At 36.8% G+C, this 15,289-nt stretch overlaps 1 protein-coding gene across 1 annotated transcript in view; it reads left to right on the plus strand.

Annotated features, from left to right (window-relative positions):
• wdr11 (WD repeat domain 11) overlaps positions 1-15,289 on the plus strand; it is a 347,647-nt gene that overhangs the window by 217,533 nt on the left and 114,825 nt on the right. The gene's annotated exons all lie outside the window — the stretch shown is intronic.

A 15,289-nucleotide genomic window follows, 5' to 3' on the forward strand; every position in this document is an offset into this window, starting at 1 on the left:
GCACTCTTCCTTCACTCTTTCAAGTAGCCTTGGCAGTGCCTGCTTCTAGTGCTACAGTGGAGCGAGTTTTCAGCCATGGTGGCATCATGGCATATTTGATCTTTTGAAAATGCAATGCAGTATAGGGGCCTCCCTCCACCTGTCCACAGCATGCATTTTATTTCTGTGGTAAGAGGACTTGACATGACTCGAAACTAAAATGGTAGGACTTTGGACTCGACTTGAGACTTGTTGGCTTTGACTTTTGACTCGACTTGGGACTTGCCTCATCTTTGACTCGACTTGACTCGGGATTCGAGGGCAAAGACTTACTTGTGACTTGCATAACAATGACTTTGTCCCACCTCTGCTTATAGACATCACATGCCGATTGGTCTGCGCGGCGCAGAAAGAAGCCACACAAGCGCTGAGCGTTGAGTCAAATTATAAGACGAGCATAAGAAAATGACAGAGGTCTGGTCAGGGAATTAACCCAACACAAAAGGGAAAATGATAGCAATGACTCTTTAGATAAGATCTATAGACATGCACATCAGTGTTTTATTTGTCTGGAGAAAAGGACAATTTGATATCCAAAATAGTGTCCAACATAATACTTACTCTATCATTATACTCAAATAAGTAGGGCCTACATGCACTGCTATCAAACGTGATGTGTTTTTGGTTTTTGTTGTAATCTGGAACTTGGTGTATATCAAATGTGTTTGTTAAATGTCTCCACATGGAAACGGAATGCCCTCCCCCCTGCACAGTCCTGCAATGAGAACCAGAAAAACCGGTTTCTAACCATTTTATTTACATGTGAATAGTGAGAGCACCCCCTCAGGAGCTGTAGCAGGGTTTTTGCGGGGTCTTGATAAGCTTAAGCCAGGACTTAGTTTAAATAGGAAATGTAACTAGTTTTAACAAACATGCCTTACTAAAAACATTATTTGTCTGCATTTTGAGGCAAAAAAAGGGCATGGCCGTCCGGACCTCGGTAATTTTCTGACGCGTGTCTTATTTGACTCAATGCTCAGCGCTCCTTTGACGACTTGCGGCGCCACGCAGCCCGATCGGACGGCATGTGACGTCTTAGCACCGCGAGACAGGAGGCCTACAGTATGCTTTTGAATAGATCTCGCGGTAGTGTGATGTCACAGGCCAACGGGTTTGCGCTGCGCCCCATTAAGTAAGATAAAGTGAAAATTATTCCTAGATGACCAATAAAATCATACCAGGCAGACAGCAAAGGAGGAAGGATACCTCAGTTAGTGGAAGTAATAGGTTAAATTGGGCCGGAGCGCACCGGAGCGCAGCTCTGCCTCCTCGGGTCCACAACACACCTTGCCGGAGCTCCGGTCCGTCTCCTTCAGCAACAGGGTTTGGCGCAAAGCGAATAATAAGGTTTTCAGTCATAGGCTTCAAACTCGTGCTTGCGGGGCACCCTCGACAAAAATCATTTTGAGAAAATCATGCTTCTCAGAGGTCCACTGTGTTTTTGATCCCGTCTGAATCGGCCATGTCTGTGTTTTTCTCTGACGACCTCTGTAATCTGTAAATTTCAGAGCATTTTACCTACTGTTTTTCGCCGAACTCAGAGGTCATCTGAGAAATGTAATCCCGTCCGGATGAAGACGTCTGTGTTTGCTCGCAATATGTTTTGAAAGCGCGTTTCTTTTCATGTTTTGGCAAACGTGAACTGCAGACAGGTCTCACTAACGCACGTATAGACTATTATACTTAATTTATGAATCCCATTCATTCAGATAGCCTATGGATTTTTTTCCATTCGGCGGAATAAAATAATTAAATCAAGACGAGCTGAATATCATACACTGTTAAGACTGGACAAAACGGTTAGTTTTGTAGGTGTTTAGCTTGGGAGTTATACTCGGTTTAACAAAAAATGGGAATAATAATACAACAGAATATTTGGAATTGGGGCAAGCAGAACATGAATTCACAAATCACAAAAAAATGTAAAATTAGATAAATTAGTTAATGATATTGCGCAAATGCTCTCGGTCTCTTCAAGGTCTACGCGAATTAGAGGTTTGTTATAAGACTCCGTTATACATCACGTCTCTTCTAATTGCACAGAAAAAAATGAATCAAATGATGCGCATTTAAGTCGGATTTTTATGGAGAATAGGCTTTGTGACCGTTTAACCCCACGTGGACCGAACAAGAAACGTATGCTTTCATGGAGTCCGTGTATGACATCTCCTTTATTTAGTTTTACATATTTTTATTTATATGCATTTAATAATACCGTAAGATCATAATGTATACACTGTAAAAATGATTCAGTGGCTTTGTAAATGTAGGCTATCTAAAATAAATGATTAAATTAACTTAATGTCAGTTGTGTGTTTTTTAGTTAGACAAACGCAAATAAATAACTAGAAATAGATATTTTGTTTAAAATGTACATATTTTATTTGATGTATACGCCTTAATAATATAAGTATTTAATTTACAGATTATTTTAATCAATATATTTGATAAGGTCAGAATTATATATTTAAGTTTTTGAAACTGTAATAATTGCTTTCTTCTAATTAATATTATTTGCATTTAAAATCAACTTTAAAAAATGTACGTTTTACGCCTAACTTGAACTATGATGTACTTACTATTTTTACATTGATATTATTTGAGTAAATGTAGGCAAAAAAAAAAATTAATAATAAGTAGAACAAATGTTAATTTTAAAAAATCCCATATAGCCAACAGGTTTTAATTGGCAACAGAAAAACTGCGCCTTTTGCCGATGACAAACACCTCAGAAACTCCTCGAATTTATGAATTTTTACAATCACAATATGATTTTATTTACTTACTACAAAAATATAACTCATTATACAAATTTATTCAACACCATTGCACACTTTATATCGAGTTTCATACCATGTAAAGGAAAACATGATAATATAAAAAGTACAGTAATGCAGAAAAGCGCATTACAACCATGTTCAGGCTATTAAAAACGTTCAGATGCAAAAATGAACTAAATGTACAATTAGATAAACTAGTTAATGATATTGCGCAAATGCTCTCGGTCTCTTCAAGGTCTACGCGAATAGAGGTTTGTTATAAGACTCAGTTATACATCACGTCTCTTCTAATTGCACAGAAAAAAATGAATCAAATGATGCGCATTTAAGTCGGATTTTTATGGAGAATAGGCTATGTGACCGTTTAACCCACGTGGACCGAACAAGAAAACGTATCCTTTCATGGAGTCCGTGTATGACATCTCTTTTATTTAATTTTACATATTTTTATTTATATGCATTTAATAATACCGTAAGATCACAATGTATACACTGTAAAAATGATTCAGTGGCTTTGTAAATGTAGGCTATCTAAAATAAATGATTAAAGTAACTTAATAAAATCTTTTAATGTCAGTTATGTGATTTTTTTTAGTTAGACAAACCAAAATTAATGACTAGAAATAGATATTTGGTTTAAAATGTACATATTTTATTTGATGTATACGCCTTAATAATATAAGTATTTAATTTACAGATTATTTTAATCAATATATTTGATAATGTCAGAATTATATATTTAAGTTTTTAAACCTGTAATAATTGCTTTCTTCAAATTAATATTATTTGTATTTAACATCAACTTAAAAAAATGTACGTTTTACGCCTAACTTGAACTATGATTTACTTACTATTTTTACATTGATATTATTTGAGTAAATGTAGGCAAAAAAATTAAATAATAAGTAGAACAAATGTTAATTTTAAAAAATCCCATATAGCCAACGGGTTTTAATCAGCAACAGAGAAACTGCGCCTTTTGCCGATGACAAACACCTCAGAAACTCCTCGAATTGAATATTTGCACTTACAACATGATTTTATTTACTTACTACAAAATATAACACATTATACAAATGTATTCAACATCAGTGCACACTTTATATCGAGTTTCATACCATGTAAAGGAAAACATGATAATATAAAAAGTACAGTAATGCAGAAAAGCGCATTACAACCATGTTCAGGCTATTAAAAACGTTCAGATGCAAAAATGAACTAAATGTACAATTAGATAAACTAGTTAATGATATTGCGCAAATGCTCTCGGTTTCAAAGGTCTTCGCGAATTATTTTGTTATAAGACTCCGTTATCATCACGTCTCTTCTACTGTAAGTGTACACAAAAAAAGACGAATGATCCGCGTTTAAGTCAGATTTTTATGAAGAATATTTCACTGTTTATGTAACTGGCAAAAGAAAACTTCGTGTCAAAAAGCTTGCATGTGACATCAAAGTACTGCCAAAGCACCGAGAATCCCTGTCATGTTACTTCAATATCATATAGTATGCTTAAAGCACAAAGTCGAGCACACATTGTCGTCAGTATGCCCTACTTGTAACACGACTGCCCTCTACAGGGTTTTTATTTCCTGCGTCCCCCACCGAATTCCCCTTCTGCGGGATCTCGCAGAATTTCGGAAGTGCTCGCGGCATTCTGCTTTCAGAGACGCGCATTTTTAAAGGCCACATCTGTATAGTGATAAAAAAAACGTGAGAAGGCCCGCCATCGCTGCTTGCAGTGTAAAAGCTGCACATAGGTCCAGTTAATTCAATTCAATTTTATTTATATAGCACTTTTCACAATTGTTTAATTGTTAAACAAGAAGCAAAATTGCACTGCGGTAGGCTGTTAACAGAAGGTCATTAATAACCAATACATACCATTTCTGTGCTATGATGAGGCCTACATTTTCATACATTTTTATTTCATACACACATCAGTGGCGGAGCTAGACTTTTAAAACAGGGGTGGCAAAGGGGTGGCAAGGTATTATTATGGGAGGGGGTCAATATACAAAGTGTTCAATTACACTAAAAATTTATTATTTTCCACAAAATGTATATAGATTAAATTAAAGTTGTTTATTTTCCAAAATGTACACAATTATATATGTATTAAGGATACAGCAAAAATAGAACAACTGGGATCTGTTTGGCCCTGGTCTGCACCTGACTTTTGCTTCTTTAGAAAGAAGTTGGTAATTTCGCTGTCCCTATAGTTACACACCTCATGAAGAAACCAAAATTTTGAACAATTTGCTTGTTTTTATTTACCATAAGTACACCGTTACTAATAATACAAATATTAAAATAATACACTACGACAAAATCTGAGTATATTGAGGTCTAGCCTATTTGACAACACAAGAAAAAATTCTTACAGATGTCTAGACATGTTATGTTAAGGGAGGAAGGAACGAGTTTCCGTTAACTTTAATGTAATAATGTAAATAGACTTCTGTCCCTCACATTAAGCTATGGAATGGCTTCAGATGACTTTGTGAAATTATAATCCAACCCTCTCAGACCCAAGTCACCCAAACTGACGTTTAAAAAGCGCGAGGCGCCGAAAAGCGTGCTGTTTACATCCCTGTACTATATCCACGGTCGTTTTATTAAGTTCAATATGCTGCATTACAAGTGACAATATGAATAAGCCTAATGTCTGTGATTGTTGCTGAACATTTGCTAACGATATTTTTCTTATTGTTGTCAGCATCTTCACGCAGGCGTGACAGTATTAGTCAGTTTCACAAGACTAGTAAGGCTCATTGAAGTATTAATGCTAAGCACTACAGTGCAATGTCTTCCTTACTTCCCGTTAAAACAGTACTTCGTTTAATTTAATACCAATAAAAGCCGTACATACCAGCAAAACGCTCTTCATCGATCCTGTGCGTGCTGCCGCGTTATGTTTTGGAGCACCAAGGAGCTCATGTTAGCTTAACCAATAGGCTTGTTCGACGTCATGCGGCGCCGCAAGAATCGCCAGCTGGATTACGTCAAAGTACCGCGAGAGCGATTCGCGAAATTATACGGAGGAGTTTGCTTTTAAATCGCTCTCGCGGAACTTTGACGTCATCTGGGAGTCGGTTCTTGCAGTGCCACATGTAGTCGAACAAGCGTAATGAAAAGATAGCAGCAACAGCAAGCTTGTGCGTGCTGAAGGATGCATTCATGTATTTGAGAAATGTTCGTAAAAATCAAACAGTGTAATGTTTTCAGCGGGGTGGCAATAGGGGTGGCAAGGACTTCGTCTGGGGTGGCAATTGCCACCCCAAATAGCCCTCTAGCTCCGCCACTGACACACATTCAAAAAAAATTCTACTTGCACAGTTGGTTAGACACTACCTATTCCAATATTTTTTTTTATATAAAATGGAGATTTGAAATACCGTAAAACTTCAAATAATAGCCGAGTCCCAAATAGATGCTTGTCTCTTTTGTGATGACAGGTTTGGGTAAATAAACCCCTGTCTCAAATAAAGGCCTGTTCTTTTAGTTTCGGGTTGTATGAAATCTTCTCAAATTCGTCAGATCGAAGAGATTGGTCACGCTAAAGTTTTGATTACCGGTAGATGTCACGTGACAGACGCAGTCGTTCCATTTCTCATCACTATGACAACACAACAAGGTTTGTCCAGGATTGAAGTGAAGATGACAGTATCGAAGTGGCAATCGGGAGAGTCGGGACTTTTCCCGGTGGGCCGGTAGTGTTTTGAGGCCGCTGATAATAGCTGGGCTTGTCATCAATGCACTCCCGCCACACATTGTATATATCACGCGCAAACCGGGTGTGCTTCATAAGCCTTGAAAAGTGAAGCCTCTGGCTCTTTGATCGCCCCCTGGTGGCTGGCTGCAGTACAAGTCATAAACCCCGCCCTCTCCATTCAAACGAATGGGACTCTGCTCTAAATAAAAAAATATTTACACTTCCAATAAAAGTTTCCGAAAGATGGTTTTGGTCCTTTCAAGTAGTTTTTATCACGCTTGTATATGTTCAAGTCTTCATTATTGTGGTAAGTTCCATTTTAGCATGTAATTTGATGCAATAGAAACGGGGCGTGACGTTATGATTGGCGTGGTTGAATTGGTCGAGCGGGCGTTTGGGCGGAAGTTTGATACCGCGGCTCCGCCTCTGGCTCCATGGACGATTCCTTCTGCGCATGCCTTGGCTCCAAACTGACGTTTTTACGTAACATGGCGGCGACCGTGGTTGGACATTTTTGGCTTCAATTCATTACAATGGTGGAAGGCGACTTCGCGTCGTCCATCTTTTTTTACAGTCTATGGCGCAAACACTATTTATCATATTTTATATGCTGCAGCGACCAAAATGTATCTGGCCGCACTGCTCTCTATATCAAGCCCGTCTCCCCTGGAGTTCTAGTCGAGCGAGCCAAACCAAAAAAAAGAAAGAGGCTACACAATAGCCAATCAGAAAATAGCACTCTTGTATCTGTTGTAAAATTTCACGCAACAACCAATAAAAAGCATATCCTTGTTCGCTTTATTTATGCTGCCAATAATTTATTCTTACACAAACTAATTTGTTAAACACATTCAAATTATAAATAAAACGTAATATGTGGTAACCTCCTGCTGTCATGCTGGAACAATTAAATTAAAAGCCTGTCTCTTTTAGACGCCTGGTGTGACGATAGGTTTGGGAAAATAAAAGCCCGGGCTATTATGTGAAGTTTTACGGTAGTCTAAACTTTGCTTGCTGCTTGAGGTTTGGCTTTTTAATGAGCAAGCTAATACTGTAACTGCCAGTTTGAAGGCTGTTCAGACATATCCTAAAACTAACAATGAGTTAAAATTATTAAGCAAAGGCTGTGGTACCACAGGAAAAACCTTTATCAGTAATTTAGATTGTGTGTAGATCTAATATACACAATGATGATTAAGATTATTTTATTAGTTTAGATAGTTCCAGTCAAATTGCGGTAAATGATTAAATCTGTCAATATAGCATTATTTTAATTAAAGTACTGAAGGATACATTGTTGACTGGTTTCATAGTTTAGATATTTTCCATATTAATGTTATCATGTAGTTTCATATCTGTTTCTGTTTACCCTTATTTCTTGTCAATTTTGCAACTGTGTTAAAAAAAAGTTACATTCTTTAATAATTTTGCTAATATATTTAGACTTTGTGGTTTTCAGGGCCTGTCTATGATAGGCTATAAAATTGGAAAATATATATTTTTTGGCCTTTTTAAGTGCAGATGTGTGATGATTACACCATGGTGCCAGTGTTTTATGTTTTATCCTTTTTAACCTAAAGGGAGCAACAATTTCTAAGGTACAGGAAAAAGCTTTAGATTTTCTTGCTATATGATGCATTTTAGACAGGTCCGGAAAATAAAATTGTCTTAGAAAGCTGATAAAACTGTCTATGTGGCATAAAGTGCAGGTTACAATAACCAGAGAGGAAGCAATTACTTACTTCAAATGTGATTAGACAGATGAAGAGTAGATTCCCAGAGCCAGATAGTGGGAAAAGTAACAAACGTATTCCAGATAAATGAGGCCTACCTAAGCTGTCAAGCAGGACACAAGTGGCAAGCAGGACATTAACAAGTTTCCGTACATTAATTTTGTATGTCTGGCTGGTTTACTTACTGCAGCCTTGATGGTCTTTCATCTAGCTCATTACACTTTAGACCAGTGATTCCCAACCGGGGGTACGCATAGATTTAGATTTTGCTTTGATCTCATTAACTTTTAACAAAAATGTCTTTCGTTTGTCCAGTAGTTGACCTAAGATTGATTTTTGTGAGGAAAGCATTGTAAAAAGGACTACTTTAAATGTCATTTTAATCTTATCATTAATATTATTAGCCGTCGTGAGTAAATCCGCTGCATGCTTCAAAACTTTCAAATAGTTTTTTTGGGCCGATACAGATATTAGGGAGTAAAAAAAGACTGATAACGATATATCAGCCGATATTCTTTGTGTATGTTAAAGTACAGTACACTTATACTACAATATATTATACTACAGTAGGCTACTGTAAATATAATACATATACATTAACAGAATATACTATATATAAATACTTTTTTTGCAATGATCATTCACAAATGTGGTGCTCAAACACTTAAAATTACGTGACAAAGATATGTTATATAGGCAGGTGTGTTTAACAAGTTAACAATAAACTTTATTATTGAAAGTGATTCTGATATAAGTGCACAAAACAGTAAACTTGACTTATTATAAATAACTTTAAAACATAAACAGAACAAAATATAAATAATTTGAATCATTGTCAGTTTTGACGAGAATAATGTTATATTGGGCTTATTTTGAAAATGGAAACTTATAAAGTCATTGTTTATTAACTTTATAGTAAGTTGTGTACTTCACAAATTAATAAGCGACTTACCGTTAAGACGACAATGCCTTACTGACAACATACTGATATATAGTAGGCTTTTGTTTAATGTAATGCACAACGTTTTTATGAACCCATAGTGTTCTGCCGGGACTTTAAACTTTTATAAAACTAAGCGTCTGCTCTCCGCCTCTTTTATTTAGCGAGGGTGTAAAGTTGTGTGCGCTTATTTAATCAATTGCTTTAAAAATTAGCATGTTCAGTAACAACACAAGCAGCTACACCCACAGACTTGTGCGCCAGTTTAAACGTGTCCTTTCTCTGCCTCGTGTCAATTCTTCCGCTTGCTTTAACAACTCGCAAGTGGACAAAAGAGACGGATTAAAAACAACAAATGTAATTGGGAATGTGTCTCTCTTGTCCACTTATAATACAATCGACCAAAGCTCGTCTTAATACCAGGTGTAAAAATGTTGTGAAGTAGACACTGCGTGACTGCCACACCTGAACTGAGAGACAACTGACTGAAGTGAAGGGGGGTTGGCTGGTGTCACTACAGTGAGTGACCTGGGTCTCCATTAGCAACCAATAGGGCGTGCTCTGCTGGACAAACAAGTACTTACATATTTCAAAAGCATTTAATGTGTTCTGTAAGAAATGTTCACATCGGCTGCATATGTGACCCGTCACGGAAACCAGGGACACAAGTCGGCAGCACAAGTTTCGAGAAAATGAGAAACAAAGTGTTTTTTTCAAAATTAGTGATTTTCGTTTTATTGCAGAATCTGTTAGTTGAGATCACGAAGAAGCCTCTCCATGTTTGAGATAGCAGTTTTTGTATATTTAAAAGCGTACATTTTGCGGTTAAAATAGGCTTGTTTTTCCGGAGATTCTAGCGTGCAGCGGGGGGCGTCATTGTCTGTGTGTATATTTACATACTGTATAAGCTTGTGTTTTTGCCTCCGCCCCCAAAGGGAACAGCGTGACTACTAAATAAGGATAGTTCACCCAAAAATGAAAATAATGTAATTAATGACTCACCCTTATGTCGTTCTAAACTCGGAAGACCTCCGTTCATCTTCGGAACACAGTTTAAGATGTTTTATCGTTAGATTTAGTCTGAGAGCTTTCTATCCCCTTCATTGAAAATCTACGTATGGTTTCCATGTCCAGAAAGGTAATAAAACATCATCAAAGTAGTCCATGTGACATCAGTGGGTCAGTAAGATTGTGTTGATGCATCGAAAATACAGTTTGGTCCAAAAATAGCAGAATTATGACTTTATTCAGCATTGTCTTCTCTTCCGGCTCGAGCGTGAAGTCACGTGACTGTAGTGACGCGGCTGCCCTGTTCCTCAGACATGTTTGCTAAGTTTTTTTTTTTTTCAAACTCATAGCGTGCGTCTCCCCAGACTGTAAAGCTCGGGCGCACAAAACAAAAGAAAAATAAAAGAAGCTGGGGCGGAACAAATAACAGTCAGCCGCATCGTACGTCAGCCGCGTCACTGACTTTATGCGGCGCCGCAGTCGGATGATGTCAAAGTACCGCGAGTACTCTCGCGGTACTTTGACGTCATCTCTATGTCAGTTCTTGCAGCGCAGCATGAGTCCAAACACACAGAAGTCACACAGAAATCGTAGAATTCTTATATAATTGGCTACATGTTTTGTCTATCAATATTTTCCATTAAGTCATTGGCTGATGGAGGAACGAGCGAGCGATTGGTAACATCTCTAAAGGATGTCACGTTTTCGACGGAGCTGTTTGGATGATCTATTATACTACCTCCCTATTTTAAATACAAACTTTGAAGGCGGGTTCATGTGTTTAACGGAGTGTAAGCTCATATACCCTTACATGTTACGATTTAAATAGTCTTCAGATTGTATATTATATTGCAGGGGTCGGCAAGTAACTTTGGCCGCGGGCCAAATTTTGTTATTTGTTTAATTTTGTTTTTATTTCCTATTTAAAAGACGAAAGACGGCATTTAAAATTGCTTAAAACATGGTTGTTCTGCTGTTTCTTTGTCTGTTTGCACCCGCAATAGGCCTATAATCATGGAATATGATGGGTCCGTGTATCATTCATTCAATCGTTTTTTCAAATTAAAAAAAAAAAAAAAAAAAAAAAAAAAAACTTGTTTTTCCATTATTTATTCCTGAACTTAACACCTTTATAGGCATATATCAATGAAATCATTTTAAGCAGATCAAGTACTATAGTGGTAACATTTTAGCCTACAGGCATTTATGCTCCCATAAAAGTCTCTTACAGTCCGGCTTTTGAACTTTATTCCATTTTTAATTATCATTTATTCGGGACACACACATACACACCTAAGGTTTAAGGAGGTCTGCGCGGGACTGTTTTTTTTTGTCCAGCTCCCACAAGTTTCTATTCAGCAACGCTTAAAATACACTCTGTGTTCACACGCTTTATTTCCTGACCTGACGGGTCCGCAAAACCTAAATCTCATTTCCAGAATCTCAAATTCAAATGTCTCTAACTGGAAGAGAGAGATTAAGTAGCCTATAACAATTATAAATGCTATACAAAAATTGTGTTCGTGTCAATATAAATATTATTTTAACATTGTACTGTCAGCAGAGAAAAAATGTCACAGAAAAAATTATGAAATATAAATAATATAAATTAAATAGGACAAAGCCTATCACTCAAATATCTAACCAACATAAACGGAAACCATATTGCCCTACTTACAAATGAAGTAAGCTATTTTCTGACAAACTATTTCAAACATAATTGCACAAAAATAATGTTGTTGGCTGACAATGGTTTCAGTACCAAACAGCTCCTAAAGCTGTACAGGTGGTCAGAATGAAGTGTGGATACGCTGTCACAGGAGGGCTATTGTCAGTCAGACCACCCGCTCCGTCCAAAGTATTCCGCTACCGTCTTTATACTTTAAAATTTCATCATGCGCCGCATGAATCCTTTTGGGCGTTTCATACAGTATGCAGCGGGGAAATCGCCGCGCGGCTAAGGCTTTTCTCAAGTAGGCTAGTGGAAGAGTTTTGTGCAGCATTTAGTGCAAATATGTTTTATCAGGTAATACATATTATTTATTACGAATAAATAATAATGAAAAAAGTTCAAAAGTCGGACTGTAATAGAATAAAACTGGTGCATGGTTGCTATTCAAACCATTATTAAAACGGCTGTAATCTGTTACCACAATAGTACCTGATCTGTTTAAAATTATTTAATTGGTATATGTCTGCTAAGGTGTTAAATAAAAATTAGTCTTAACCCGTTTCATTATTTTTTTCTATTTTTGATCTGAGCGCACAATCAGAAAATCGGAAAACGAGTCGTTGGACATATTTGTTTTTTTCATTTTAGTTCAGAAAATAAATAATAGAAAAACAAGTCGTTTTTCTTTATTTTCTTTTTGGTTTAAATTTAAAAAAACGAATGAAGGAATTATAGGAGCCATATTTGTAAACTGTTATTGTAAAATAAAAATAGTCTGATAAAAAAACGGACTTCCAAAATAATCCGGCGGGCCAGAAAATTTTGCTGGCGGGCCACTCTTGGCCCGCGGGCCGCCTGTTGCCGACCCCTGTTGCCGACCCCTGTTATATTGTATTACCAGACATTCATGCGAAATCTGATGTAAACAATCTATATTTCACGGATTATACGCATTTGTGGACAAAAATGGTCATTGGATAATCTGAAACAGACTGGATTCGACTTGTGATCCCCACAAAGGTAAAAAGAGTCATGTTTATTTTTGCGTGTTGTCATTTGGTCATAAAATACTACATATGATGCTAGAACATCTCAAAAAGGGTTTTAAAGGGGGTATGGCTTAGCTAAATGAGATGTAAATGAGCCCTGTATTGTCTCCCCCAGCTGAAAAGAAGAGTCCCTTTCGTCTCGATTTTCTCGGTTTGAGTATTTCTGAGTTCCTATATTCAAATGGCCACAACTTCTCCAAATCTTATCAGATTTCCATGTGTTACACATCGTTGGAAAGCTTAGAAACTGCACTTTCAGAATCTGTGAATAACTCAAAATGCCCAGATCCGACTTGTGTCCCTACTTTCCGTGACTGGTCACATATCTGCGGCTTATACGCCGAGACAGATATCTGCGACAGGCTCATATCGGACGATAAAATCTGCATAATGATAAATCAGTCAGGCTCTACTCTCCTCCCATTAATGTTGCTTCTAAAATGAAAACTTCTACAAATCTATATGCAATAAGGTCGCAAAAATAACACTTTTTCAGAGCTTTATATCTACTGTGTGTCTTTAGTTAGTTCAGTCATTATTTAACGCCAAAATTATGGTTTGCGCAAGCTGTTAGTAAATCTGGCCCTTAAAGGGTCATATGATAAATTTTTTTAAAGATAAAATAAGTCTTTGGCGTTTTATCTCAAAACACCCTACAGATAATTAATTATAGCATGTCAAAATTGCCATTTTGTAGGCCTGAGCAAAAAAGTGCCGTTTTTGGGTGTGTCTTTTAAAATGCAAATGAGCTGATAAAATGCAAACACTGATCGCAATGATGGTGGTTTGTTGAAATAAACATGCTTCATCAGTCAGTGCTTTTTACTTTAATGTTTAAAATTAATTAATTAATTAATATAACTAATAATTTGTATTTAAAACACTTTGGTTTAGTTTTGATGAAGGGGGAACTTGACCCTTACTGATAGGGCTGTTTGGGGTACTTAGGGCTAAAAAGGTTGGGAACCATTTTAGTAGAGTCAATAGCCATGCAGTTTTCCCCAATTCACAATCGATTAAGTCTGGTTTAAATCACAGCCAGCTGTTACTTTTTGTCTACAAATCCTTAAATAATCAAGCACCTTTTTATCTGTGTGAACTCCTTCAACTGTATAGCCCATCCCGTACACTGAGATCTGGAGATCAGAATCTTCTTCTGGGGGCGTATTACAGAAAAGTCCTAACTTTAAAATCTTATCTTAACTGTTTGGTAACCATGGTAATTTCAGTTAGGACCTCATTTAAGACAAAAGCTATTACAGAATGATGTTCCTTAAAGCAACACTATGTAGTTTTTTTACCTTTAAATAATGTCTCTAAAATTATTTCAGTGATAGAACAACTTTTAACTGGACAAATTGTACTGTTGCTGCAACCCAAGCAGCCTCCTAGCTGCTACAAGCACACTCTGAAAGTGGCGGTGGAGGGTAGGAAACACAGCCCGGCCCCTCCCCCTGCCTGCAAAAGAGTGTCTGATACCAGGCACTGTTGCGCTTTTCAACCACATGGGGGAGCTGTAAGTCATTTTTACATTAAAACTACATAGTGTTGCTTTAATGCATTATCTTATCTTAACTGCAGATAGGAAAGTGGTATTACAGAAGCATCCTAACTTGACAAAACATCCTAAAAACAGTCTTAACTTTAGGGTAACCTCACAGGTGTCCTAACTTAAAACTTTAATGAGAGCCAGCTGAAACAATCACATTATGATAGAGCTGCGGGAGAATACAGTACACACTTGACTCAGCATCTATTTCTTGTCATGTCTCTATCAAATGTTGAAATGTACAATAGTATCCTAGCACTTAGGAAGAATATTTTTTTTAATTTTTGTAAGTCACATTTGCTAAATGTTTAAATTGAATGGTAACTGATAGATGATGTGCTAAAACACTAATACAAAAAAACACAGACTATGATTACTATTATTAAGAGCCAGCTGAAACAATCACATTATGATAGAGCTGCGGGAGAATACAGTACACACTTGACTCAGCATCTATTTCTTGTCATGTCTCTATCAAATGTTGAAATGTACAATAGTATCCTAGCACTTAGGAAGAATATTTTTTTTTAATTTTTGTAAGTCACATTTGCTAAATGTTTAAATTGAATGGTAACTGATAGATGATGTGCTAAAACACTAATACAGAAAGACACAGACTATGATTACTATGAATTTAATAAAATGTATTTTTCTGGTCCATTGAAATTAAAAGGACAATTCTTTTGTTTACTGTAGCAGCAGCTCACGCATTGCTGGTTGCTTGGTAACAGACATGACAGTTGATAGCCGAACATGATTAAGCGATTTGGGATTTCCTAACTAGAGATGAGATAAGATTTGGTG

This window comes from Paramisgurnus dabryanus, chromosome 20 (assembly GCF_030506205.2).
Source record: "Paramisgurnus dabryanus chromosome 20, PD_genome_1.1, whole genome shotgun sequence".
In the NCBI taxonomy this organism is placed as follows: Eukaryota; Metazoa; Chordata; class Actinopteri; order Cypriniformes; family Cobitidae; genus Paramisgurnus; species Paramisgurnus dabryanus.